Genomic DNA, 12,023 nt, shown 5'->3' with positions numbered 1-12,023 from the left:
AGGAAGGGGATTCATCGACATAAAAAACCTACATTATGGACAGGTAGACAATTTAAGAAAATTCTTTCTAGAACGAGCAGAAACTAGCAAAATACACAAAGCAATCACTCATATAAATACATCAGCTACACCACTGCAATTTCATAACCACTTCTACAACCCTTTAGATCGCATAACATCAACAGATACAAAGAAAGTAAATTGGAAAAAGAAAACACTACATGGCAAGCACCCCTATCATCTACACAGCCACACATCGATCAAGACGCATCCAACACATGGCTAAGAAAAGGCAATATATACAGTGTGACGGAAGGATTTATGATTGCAATACAGGATCAAACAATAAACACCAGATATTACAGCAAGCATATTATTAAAGATCCCAATACAACAACAGATAAATGCAGACTTTGCAAACAACAAATAGAAACAGTAGATCACATCACAAGTGGATGTACAATACTAGCAAATACAGAATACCCCAGAAGACATGACAATGTAGCAAAAATAATACATCAACAACTTGTCATAAAACATAAACTAATAAAACAACACGTTCCCACATACAAGTATGCACCACAAAATGTACTAGAGAATGATGAATACAAATTATACTGGAACAGAACCATTATAACAGATAAATAACACCACATAACAAACCTGACATCATACTCACCAATAAAAAGAAGAAATTAACACAACTAATCGAAATATCCATACCCAATACAACAAATATACAGAAGAAAGCAGGAGAAAAAATTGAAAAATACATCCAACTGGCTGAGGAAGTCAAGGAGATGTGGCATCAGGATAAAGTTGACATTATACTATCAACTACAGGAGTCATACCACACAATATCCACCAGTACATCAATGCAATACAGCTACATCCAAACGTATATATACAACTACAGAAATCTGTAATTATTGATACATGTTCAATTACCCGAAAGTCCCTAAATGCAATGGAACATACACCGTACAGTTAAAAGGAAGTCACGCTTGATCAAGGTCCGCGTCACTTTCCATTTTTAACCAGACGTAACGTCTGAGACAAATAATAATAATAATAATAATAATAATAATAATAATAATAATAATAATAATAATAATAATAATAATAAACATTTTGATAAAAGTTTGAAAATAAAAAACATCGTCCGACAAGATTTGAACCCACGGCCTTCTGCACGTCAGACTGTAACTTAACTACTGCACTACGGCACCACTTCACGTTATGATATGTTTATTTGCCGCCTTCAAAACGTTTGGCTTCAGGCAATGTTGTACGAAGCTTACCTACTGTGATGGTAGTAACTGAATATGCGACGCCGAGTCGTGTTTTGTGCTAAAGGATCCAGTGTTGTTTGGCTAGTGATGTGTACGCAACGTGTCGTTACAAGTGCATTATGTCTGAGCTCAGTGCGTTCGAACTTGGGCAAATTGATTGTGCTCGCATGGTGAGTGCTTGCATAACAAAGGAGGTCCAACTGTTTGTTTCAAGAGGCACCGTATCGTAGATTACACTGCATATAAGGTCCGCGTAAGTAGCGCAGCGGTAGCGTTACCGCCTATAACGCGAGGGGGCCCGGGTTCGATTCCCGACAGGAGACTGAGTGCTGTGTGTCCATTTTTATCATCATTGACACGCCGACGTGGCGTCAACTAAAAAGACTTGCACGGCGGCCGAACCGCGAAGGCGATATCCCGACCAATAAATGCCATACGATCATTTATTTCATTTCACTGCATATAAGGAAAAGCGGAGGAACATCAGCCATTTAGTCACAATGCGGACGAAGGCGTATATTGAGTGGCGGTGACGAGCCGTCATTGAAGAGGACGGCGACAAAAAATAAGAAGACTGTTGCAATAGTCACTGCAGAACTGAATGCCGCAATCACAATCGCCGTCAGGTCCAAACAACACGAAGGGAGCTCTATGAGCAGGGAATCGCAAGGTGAGCTGAAACTCCATCATTCATGAGTTAGAATTATATATTAATACCTTCAGCTGCTGACGGGCGTTGATATATATCAACGGGGACTTGTGAAAATGTGTGCCCTGACCGGAACTCGAACCCGGGATCTCCTGCTTATATGGCAGACGCTCTATCCATCTGAGCCACCGAGGGCACAGAGGATAGTGTGACTGCAGGGACTATCTCACGCATGCCTTCCGCGAGACCCACATTCTGACCGTATATGTCCGCACACTACATTCGTAGTGTCCCTACCCAACACACTCATTACTCGTGTAAGACATTCTTACCAAGTCCCGTAAGAGTCCGGGTAATGTGTGTGCATCCCCACTGGAGGAGGTCATAGCCGGTATTGCCAGAACTATATACTTACATAGAAATGTCCGAAAGAACAGACACCATATCAATATAAGTATGTATATCACTCATGAGTGGTGTAAATGCTTGTAAGAGGAAACCGTGGTGCCAATCACAAAACCTGGGCTGCGGAGCAATGGTAGAATGTGATTTGCTGAGATGAGTTTGGTTTCACTGTGTTTCCAACTTCTGGCCCAGTTTACGTCCTAAGAGTCAAACGTGGCGGAGGTTCGGTGATGGTTTGGACAGCAATGTCGTAGTATTCCATGCGCCTTATCGTTACTCATAAAGGTCGCACTTCAAAAAATGGTTCAAATGGCTCTGAGCACTATGGGACTTAACTGCTGAGGTCATCAGTCCCCTAGAACTGACAACTACTTAAACCTAACTGACCTAAGGACATCACACACATCCGTGCCCGAGGCAGGATTCGAACCTGCGACAGTGCACTCGCGCGGTTCCGGACTGATGCGCCTAGAACCGCTCGGCCTCCACGACCGCCAAAGGTCGCACTACAGGGGAGGATTATGTGACCATTTTGGCTGATCGGGTCCATCCCATGGTACAACGATCGTCCTCCAATGGCGACGCTGTGTTCCAATACAAGGCCCTGTTCACAGAGCTCCCATCGTGCGTATTTCATTCCCATGATTTTTTTTATTAGTTATCATGTTTGGTGAAATGCGAAATTAAAGGGCCGGACTCTGGATTCGGGATCTAAAGAAAACAGCCAGACAGTGAATTGTAAGTCAACTGATGACTCGTTGTGGCAGTTCAGCAATGGCGAACAGTTCGGGCGTGACGTTGAGCTCTCTGATTTGAGGAAGGCACCACTAATGCTTGAAGTTTCAACTTTCAACTAATTTAAACCAGGCTATAGAAGTGTAACCCGTGTGCAGTACAGCCCACTTTCCCAACTGCCGTCATTACGTGAATGGACAACATGGAGTGTGACATCAAGGATAGCGCTGGATGACGTGTTTCCTGTGGAAGGAGGGTGTAAAACTGCAGCTATTCACAGGCGATTTGTGGCAGTGTATAGTGTGTGTACCGTCCCGAGAAAGTGCTTTTGCAAGACAACGCTCGTCCCCATCCGCTACACCCGCCATATTTTCTTGATTTTTGCGGGCATTCGGATATCAACTGGAGCCTTTCGGACCAGCCCAGTTCAGAGTCTGTGTGCAGAGGCTGGTGAACCACCACTCTGGATTCGGCGACGTATCCTTTTGGCTCAACAGGCGCTGAAAATCTCAGCGTCACCCCAGTTCAGTGATCCAACCCACCTTTGAACGACTGTTCAGGAATCGGCCCCAAGCGGCCCAGACATTTGGTATACGTGCTACGGACTGCCTCAAGATTTTGGATCTCTCCGGCACGAAAATACACACAGGGTTGGAACGCACTGCCGCCTTGGTGTCTTCGCAGGCCCAAAGTGATTTTAACCTTGACGCAGTATCCGAAAAATTGTACTCCAGATATGGTTTTTACAACTTTGTTTTCGTCTATGTTAAGTATGTACCATAGTTTTATCGTTATTTGTACAGATGGATCTCAGCAGGGGAATGCTCTCGCTTGTTCTGAGGTTTTCCCTGATAAGGGTTTTAAAGTACGTCTTCCAGAACAATTTACAAATTGTGATGCAGAATTATATGGCATTCTAATGGAACTGGAGAGGGGTCACAGGCATCACCGTACGAGTTTTCTTGTCTGTTCCAACTCTCTTAGTGCACTGCAAGCGCTTCACCAAATGTATCCGGTAGACCCGCTGATTCCGCTCATCCATGACTGCTTACAGCGGCTCCAACGCCGAGGCAACGTGGTGATCTTTTGCCGGGTACCTGTCCACGTTGGGATACAGGGCAACGACATGGCTGATAAAGCTGCCAAGGAAGCATGTTGGGATGGTGGTGTCCATCAATGTCCCATACCGTTGCACGCCATTATTTCATTTTCTGACAGATGCATCACGCGTCAGTGGGAGACTGAATGGTTGCAGGTGTCGGACAAAAGACTGCCGTCGCTCAAACCGACCACAAAAGCTTGGCGGACTTCGTGTTTTTGCTTACCAGACGGTGCCTGGGGCATAGCCCTTTCAAACATGGCTTCCTCCTCCGGGGGAAGGATCCACCTTTTTGTGAAGTTTGTTGCGTGCCGCTTTCAGTTTAGCATATTGTGGCTACGTGTGTCCTGTATACTGATAATAGGGCAGCCCTTGGTCTCGCTGGAGATCTGTCCACCGTCCTCGCAGATACCGATACCAGTGTTAACAGAGTGGTGAAGTTCTGTGAACTATCAGGCCTCATCCCTAAACTGGTGGGGAAGGGCGGTAGACTTAAGTACGTTATGGACCGCCATGCATGTGGGGACAGCCTTCGTCCCCACCCATGAGATTACATGTTGACTTTTCGTCGGGGCGCTGATGACTGTGACGTCGAGCGCCCCCTCAACCCAATTCATCATCATAAATCATAATCATCTCCTGATTTGCCCCGTTCTGATTACTACCTACCTAGGGCTATGAAGACACCTCTGTGAGGACATCGTTTCGCGGACTACGTGGAATTACGAGCAGCTGTCCTGCAGAGTGCGACAGACTCCAGAAAAATAGTTAGAGGAGGGCCTGCAGAAGTTAAAAAGACAGTTAGGAGAACACTGTGGATGTGGCAGTACCTGGCATCCCAGTTTAGCGATGGCAGCCGTTCTTTTCCGACTCGTTTAGTGACGAGCGTTGTCGTTTTGCAGGAACACATTACGTGACGATGCACACTCACCACAAACTGCTACCAGGCGCCTGTAAGTACCCTCAGCGTTTACACCCTCCTTCCACAGAAACCACATCGTCCAGTGCTGCCCCCGAAGATCGCACTCCTTGTTGTCGGCTCACGTAATGACAGCAGTTAAGCAAGGAGGCTGTACTGTGCAGGAGTAAAATTATAGTGATAGTCCTGTCACCTCCGCTTACACCAGAGTAATACGAGGGCTGTTCAAAAAGTAAGGTGACCTTTCAAATTGTGCGGGCAATGTTCATTCGACTATCGATCTATTTTTTGTTATGTTGGAACGCATGTCTCGAACATATGTTCACAGTTTAAAGTGTACAGCACATTTTGTTTTTGACGGATAGAAAGGTTAAGCGTGTTTTAGTTTGCTCGGAGATTTTCGATTATTATAAAAAATTGAGCAAGGAATTTGCATAAAATTTTGTGTGAAAAATGGAATCAAGTGCTCCAAGACACTTGAAATCTTAACAGTGGCATATGGTGAGTCTGCTTTAAGTAAAAAAAAAAAGTTTACAAATGGTACAAGCATCTTCCAAGATGGCCAATAAGATGCCAATGACGAAACTTGCTCTGGACGCCCCAGCACATCAATAAAAGATAACGTCGAAGCTGTGAAGAAAATTGTTTTGGAAAATCGTCGCATTACCGTAAGAGAAATTGCTGAGGATGTTGACATATCGGTCGGCTCGTGTCATGCAATTTATTCGGATGTTTTGGGCTTGAGACGTGTGTCAGCGAAGTTTGTTTCAAAACTTCTCAATTTTGATCAGAAGAACCGTCGCATGAGCATCGCTCACGAGCTCTTGAATGAGGTCAGTGATGATCCTGATTTGCTCAAAAGGGTCATAACTGGTGACGAAACATGGGTTTACGGTTATAACGTCCCAATTGTCCCAATAGAAGCATCCCGTAGAGCCAAAACAGAAAAAAGCACGCCAAGCTCGATCAAATGTCAGTTTTGCTCACTGTTTTTTTCAGTTCCCGTGGCGTAGTGCATCATAAATTTATGCCTCAAGATCGTATGGTAAATAAGGAGTATTGCCTTGACGTTATGCGCCGTTTGCGAGAGCAAAACGCGAAAAACTTCCGGAATTGTGGAAAAACAATTCATGGCTTTTGCATGACACTGCACCTGCTCCTTTATCATTGCTTGTGAGATTTTTTGGCCAAAAAACAATACAATCACGCCTCAATCACGATATTCACCGGATTTGCCTCCCCTTCCAGTTTTTTCCATTCCCAAAATTGAAGAGGTCTGTGAAGGGACGAATATTTTCAACGATTGAGAAAGGAAAAACTGCATCACTGGAAGTACTCAAGGCTGTACCAAAACGTGCTTATGAGAGGTGCTTCGAGGATTGGAAGAAGCGTTGGCACTAGTGTATTATACACAAGGGGGGGGGGGGGATTACTTGGAAGGGGAAAACATGAATATTTATGAATAAATAAATATTATTTCATAAAAATATGAAGTCACCTTACTTTTTGAACACAGCTCCTCCATACATGCAACTGTAATGAGCCAAGTGGTGCCCCATGAATAATCGGAAAAAAGTGACAGTCAATGTGGGATGGCCCTCGTATATTTCTCGAGTTCACATAATACAGCTACTTGATATTTTATAAGGCGGCCTACAGTGGCCGAGCGGTTCTATGCGTTACAGTCTGGAGCCGCGCGACCGCTACGGTCGCAGGTTCCAATCCTGCCTCGGCCATGGCTGTGTGTGATGTCATTAGGTTAGTTAGGTTTGAGTAGTTCTAAGTTCTAGGGGACTGCTGACCTCAGAAGTTAAGTCCCATAGTGCTCAGAGCCATTTGAACCTACGGTGGACAGTTGGCATCTGTCTTAAAGTGTCTGTCAGTTAAAGATTTTCAGCATTTCTTGACGTCAAACGTGTGGCCATTCGTGCTACCCTTCCTCGTGTTCGTTCAGTATCTTCTGTTAGACCTATCTGGTAGCAGAGGTAGAAAATACCGCTTCAGTTGTAAATTACTTTACTTTCACACGACCGGTTTCGGCCTCTTATAAGCCCATCCTCAGGCGCCGCGTGTACCAGGCGCGGTGTGCTGCCTACGAGCGCTCAGGGACCACAGCACAGCTACGACACCTGAGGATGGGCATATAACAGTCCGAAACCGGTCGTGTTTAAAAATAAAGTAATTTACAACTGAAGCGGTATTTTCAACCTCTGCTATAATGCTCAGTGGCGGATGTTCTGCCAACAGGATTGCTATCTGGTAGTGGTTTCTCTCATTTGAGTGATAGCGTAGGCTGAGATGCAGGAGCGTTTGTTAAGCAGTCTCCTTCGCAGACTGACTGCACTTTCCCCTTTCCTACCAGTGAGTCGTTTGGTTCAAATGGCTCTGAGCACTATGGGACTTAACATCTGAGGTCATGAGTCCCCTAGAACTTAGAACTACTTAAACCTAACTGACCTAAGGACAGCACACACATCCATGCCCGAGCCAGGATTCGAACCTGCGATTGTAGCGGTCTCTAGGTTCCAGACTGTAGCGCCTAGAACCGCTCGGCCACTCCGGCCGGGTGAGTCGTAGTTTCCCATCTGCTTGACCTACAATTGAGTCTGTGACGTAGTTCCATTTCAGAGCACTACAAATTAATATTAATGATGAATGACAACCACTACGTCTGTATTAATGTCCATTTATTGTCACTACTGGTTTAGAACATGGGTTGCCAGTACCACGATATGAGAGGTTGATTTGTCATATGTCTCATTAGAGACAAAATCTTTTGGATACTACAATGACATGAAGAATCTGCCGACCGCGTGGTGGAAACATGGCGAGCAGTAAGTGCACCCGACACGTTGTGCTGTCTGGTGTACATAGGGTAATGATGACAATTATTTAAATAAGTCGATAGGACTGATATGTTGCTATCGATACAAAACTTTGTGTCTGTATCCTTGCTTACTCAGCCACTTCCTATCGATACATTTTTCAGTGTTACCTAACGATACCAATTTCCTCATTCCTTAGCGATACGAATAGTCTAAAGACGAAAATACGCCACGAATCACACGAGAGGGAGAGGGACCCACTGCGCTCGAATTTCGAAACTGTGACGTGTCACTTTCAGGCTCTGGTGAATCTAGCAACGAAAATATCTTCGGTCAACAGTGAGCACTATGTGTAGTGAATCGGAACCATTTCCTTCCCCAGTTACTTGGCTTCCCTTCGAAGCTGTCGTCCACTGACGTAGGCGAAACATGGGTTCATCAACAAAATCCATTCGACCACGGCTTAACATTCCAGAAAAATTAGTAACTGCGATATTCCGATCGTGAAAGCTCACAGTGTATATTATCCGTAACTCAGGCAGTTAGATAACTTAAGAGCTGTAACTGGAGGGGACGACGTCTGACACCTGCAAACTGCCGTGAAAGAAAAACAACACAAGTCAGAGACGTATTAGCATCTGCAGCGCCGTGTAGCAACTGACGTGGGGTGCTCTGCTGTGTCCTGTATGAAGTGTACGGAATGCCTCTTACCTACTGAGTATCACCTTATTCATTTTTTTTTCCTTCTCTCTTTTTGGCTTCGCGGTATACAGTATGGAGCAGCATTGCGGTTTACCGAGGCGTGTAATACGGACAGTCCTCATGATTACATACTTCGATGCGTCGTTGCGATTAGCCTAGCAACATCAGAGCATTTTCAATAACGCGTACTACCGACGAACAGAGGGCGGGGAGATGGGTGGATACTTAACGACAACAACAAAAAAGTTTTAAAAATGCGTATTTCGTTAAATGTTACTCAGTTTTATTAATAACATGATTTTCAAAGAGGAAGCAATGTGTAAGTAGGGTACATAACCTGAAAATATTAGTTAAGACCTTTACTGTGAAAAATCACACTTGCTACTGAGACTTACATTTTTGGGCTGAGTTTAACTGAAAAGTTTAAAAAAATGATCGAATCTGTTTAGTGTATTCATCTCTTGGTCTCCCTCTACGATTTTTACGCTCCACGCTGCCCTCCAATACTAAATTGGTGATCCCTCGATGTCTCAGAACATGTCCTACCACCCGATCCCTTCTTCTAGTCAAGTTGTGCCACAAACTCCTCTTCTCCCCTATTCTATTCAGTACCTCCTCATTAGTTACGTGATCTACCCATCTAATCTCCAGCATTCTTCTGTAGCACCACATTTCGAAAGCTTCTATTCTCTTCTTGTCTAAGCTAGTTATCGACCACGTTTCACTTCCATACATGGCTACACTCCATACAAATACTTTCAGAAACGGCTTCCTGACATTTAAATCTATACTCGATGTTAACAAATTTCTCTTCTTCAGAAACACTTTCCTTGCCATTGCCAGTCTACATTTTATATCCTCTCTACTTCGACCATCATCAGTTATTTTGCTCCCCAAATAGCAAAACTCCTTTACTACTTAAGTGGCTCATTTCCTAATCTAATTCCCTCAGCATCACCCGGCTTAATTTGACTACATTCCATTATCCTGGTTTCGCTTTTGTTGATGTTCGTCTTAAACACACCTTTCAAGGCACTGTTCATTCCGTTCAACTGTTCTTCAAAGTCCTTTGCTGTCTCTGACAGAATTACAATGTTATTGGCGAACCTCAAAGTTTTTATTTCTTCTCCATGGATTTTAACACCTACTCCGAATTTTTCTTTTGTTTCCTTCACTGCATGCTCAATATACAGATTAAATAACATCGGGGACAGGCTACAACGCTGTCTCACTCCCTTCTCAATCACTGCTTCCCTTTCATGTCCCTCGACTCTTCTAACTGCCATCTGCTTTCTGTGCAAATTGTAAATAGCCTTTCGCTCTCTGAATTTTACCCCTGCCACCTTCAGAATTTGAAAGAGAGTATTCCAGTCAACATTGTCAAAAGCTTTCTCTAAGTCTACAAATGCTAGAAACGTAGGTTTGCCTTCCCTTAATCTTTCTTCTAAGATAAGTCGCAGGGTCAGTATTGCCTCACGTGTTCCAACATTTCTGCGGAATCCAAACGTCACTATATAACAATTTCATCCAGTGGTGGGCATAAACAATCTCCCTTCCCCTCTCACCATCTGGTTAAATCATATAAAAATCTTATTTTTTTAATTTCGGAAAGACCCCTACCGCTTTTCAATTTTACTTTTATAAATGTTTTAGCATACAACCGATAATAGTACGAACATAATCCACAGCAACGCATTTCAAGAGTCAAACTCCCATCATCTGGCTGTCAAAGTTAATCCTATATAAAAGGCACCTTCAGGGAACTCAAGGTCAAAATACGAAAACAAAATTTACTTTAAAAATAGCAACACCAGTTTCTTGCTCTGCCTATCCGTGTTATCGCACATCCTCCGAAGCTTTGCTTCCGTAAGGCTGTACGTGTGTTTACGAACTAGTGATGCACGGAGGGATAGCTGATGCGACGGGTATTTACCGCCTAGAGAAAACAATGCTGTGGGGGATGTACGACAATATGGATAGGCGGAGCAAGAATCTGGTTCTGCCCTTTTTGAAGCAAGACGATGAATTCATGTCCTAAGAATTTCATTCTTTTTCACACTAAGGCGACAAAAATCGTGGGATACCTCCTAATATTATGTCGGACGTCCTTTTTCCCAGCGTACTGCACCAACTCCACGTGGCATGGACTCAATAACTCGTTGAAAATCCCCGGCAGAAATATTGAGCCACGCTGTACCTATACCCGTCCATAATGGAGAAATTGTTGCCGTTGCACGATGATGTGCACGGACTGGTCTCTCGCTTCTTGTTGTTCAAATACGGGGTGTTAAAAAAGGTATGGCCAAACTTTCAGGAAACATTCCTCACACACAAAGAAAGAAAAATGTTACGTGGACATGTGTCCGGAAACGCTTACTTTCCATGTTAGAGCTCATTTTATTACTTCTCTTCAAATCACATGGAATGGAAACACACAGCAACAGAACGTACCAGCGTGACTTCAAACACTTTGTTACAGGAAATGTTCAAAATGTCCTCCGTTAGCGAGGATACATGCATCCACCCTCCGTCGCATGGAATCGCTGATGCGCTGATGCAGCCCTGGAGAATGGCGTATTGTATCACAGCCGTCCACAATACGAGCAAGAAGTCTCTACATTTGGTACCGGGGTTGCGTAGACAAGAGCTTTGAAATGCCCCCATAAATGAAAGTCAAGAGGGTTGAGGTCAGGAAAGCGTGGAGGCCATGGAATTGGTCCGCCTGTACCAATCCATCGGTCACCGAATCTGTTGTTGAGAAGCGTACGAACACTTCGACTGAAATGTACAGGATCTCCATCGTGCATGAACCACATGTTGTGTCGTACTTGTAAAGGCACATGTTCTAGCAGCACAGGTAGAGTATCCCGTATGAAATCATGATAACGTGCTCCATTGAGCGTAGGTGGAAGAACATACTGACGAAACTAAAATGAGTTCTAACATGGAAATTAAGCGTTTCCGGACACATGTCCACATAACATCTTTTCTTCATTTGTGTGTGAGGAATGTTTCCTGAAAGTTTGGCCGTACCTTTTTGTAACACCCTGTACATCTACATCCATACTCCGCAAGCCACCTGACGGTGTGTGGCGGAGGGTACCTTGAGTACCTCTATCGGTTCTCCCTTCTATTCCAGTCTCGTGTTGTTCGTGGAAAGGGGGATTGTCGGACTGCCTCTGTGTGGGCTCTAATCTCTCTGATTTTATCCTCATGGTCTCTTCGCGACATATACGTAGGAGGGAGCAATATACTGTTAGACTCCTCGGTGAAGCTATATTCTCGAAACTTCAACAAAAGCCCGCACCGAGCTACTGAGCGTCTCTCCTGCAGAGTCTTCCACTGGAGTTTATCTATCATCTCCGTAACGCTTTCGCGGTTACTAAATGATCCTGT

At 44.2% G+C, this 12,023-nt stretch overlaps 1 protein-coding gene and 1 non-coding gene across 2 annotated transcripts in view; one reads left to right on the top strand and one right to left on the bottom strand.

The window, feature by feature from the left end:
• LOC126419129 (sepiapterin reductase) overlaps positions 1-12,023 on the top strand; it is a 191,685-nt gene that overhangs the window by 146,028 nt on the left and 33,634 nt on the right. The window lies entirely within an intron of this gene.
• Positions 2,064-2,138, bottom strand: Trnai-uau (transfer RNA isoleucine (anticodon UAU)). The gene has a single exon. It is a non-coding gene; the product is annotated as a tRNA-Ile (tRNA).

The sequence above is a fragment of the Schistocerca serialis genome, chromosome 9 (genome assembly GCF_023864345.2).
Source record: "Schistocerca serialis cubense isolate TAMUIC-IGC-003099 chromosome 9, iqSchSeri2.2, whole genome shotgun sequence".
Lineage (NCBI taxonomy): Eukaryota > Metazoa > Arthropoda > Insecta > Orthoptera > Acrididae > Schistocerca > Schistocerca serialis.
Note: the sequence above shows the minus strand (reverse complement) of the source record. Positions and strands in the feature narration are given on the sequence as shown.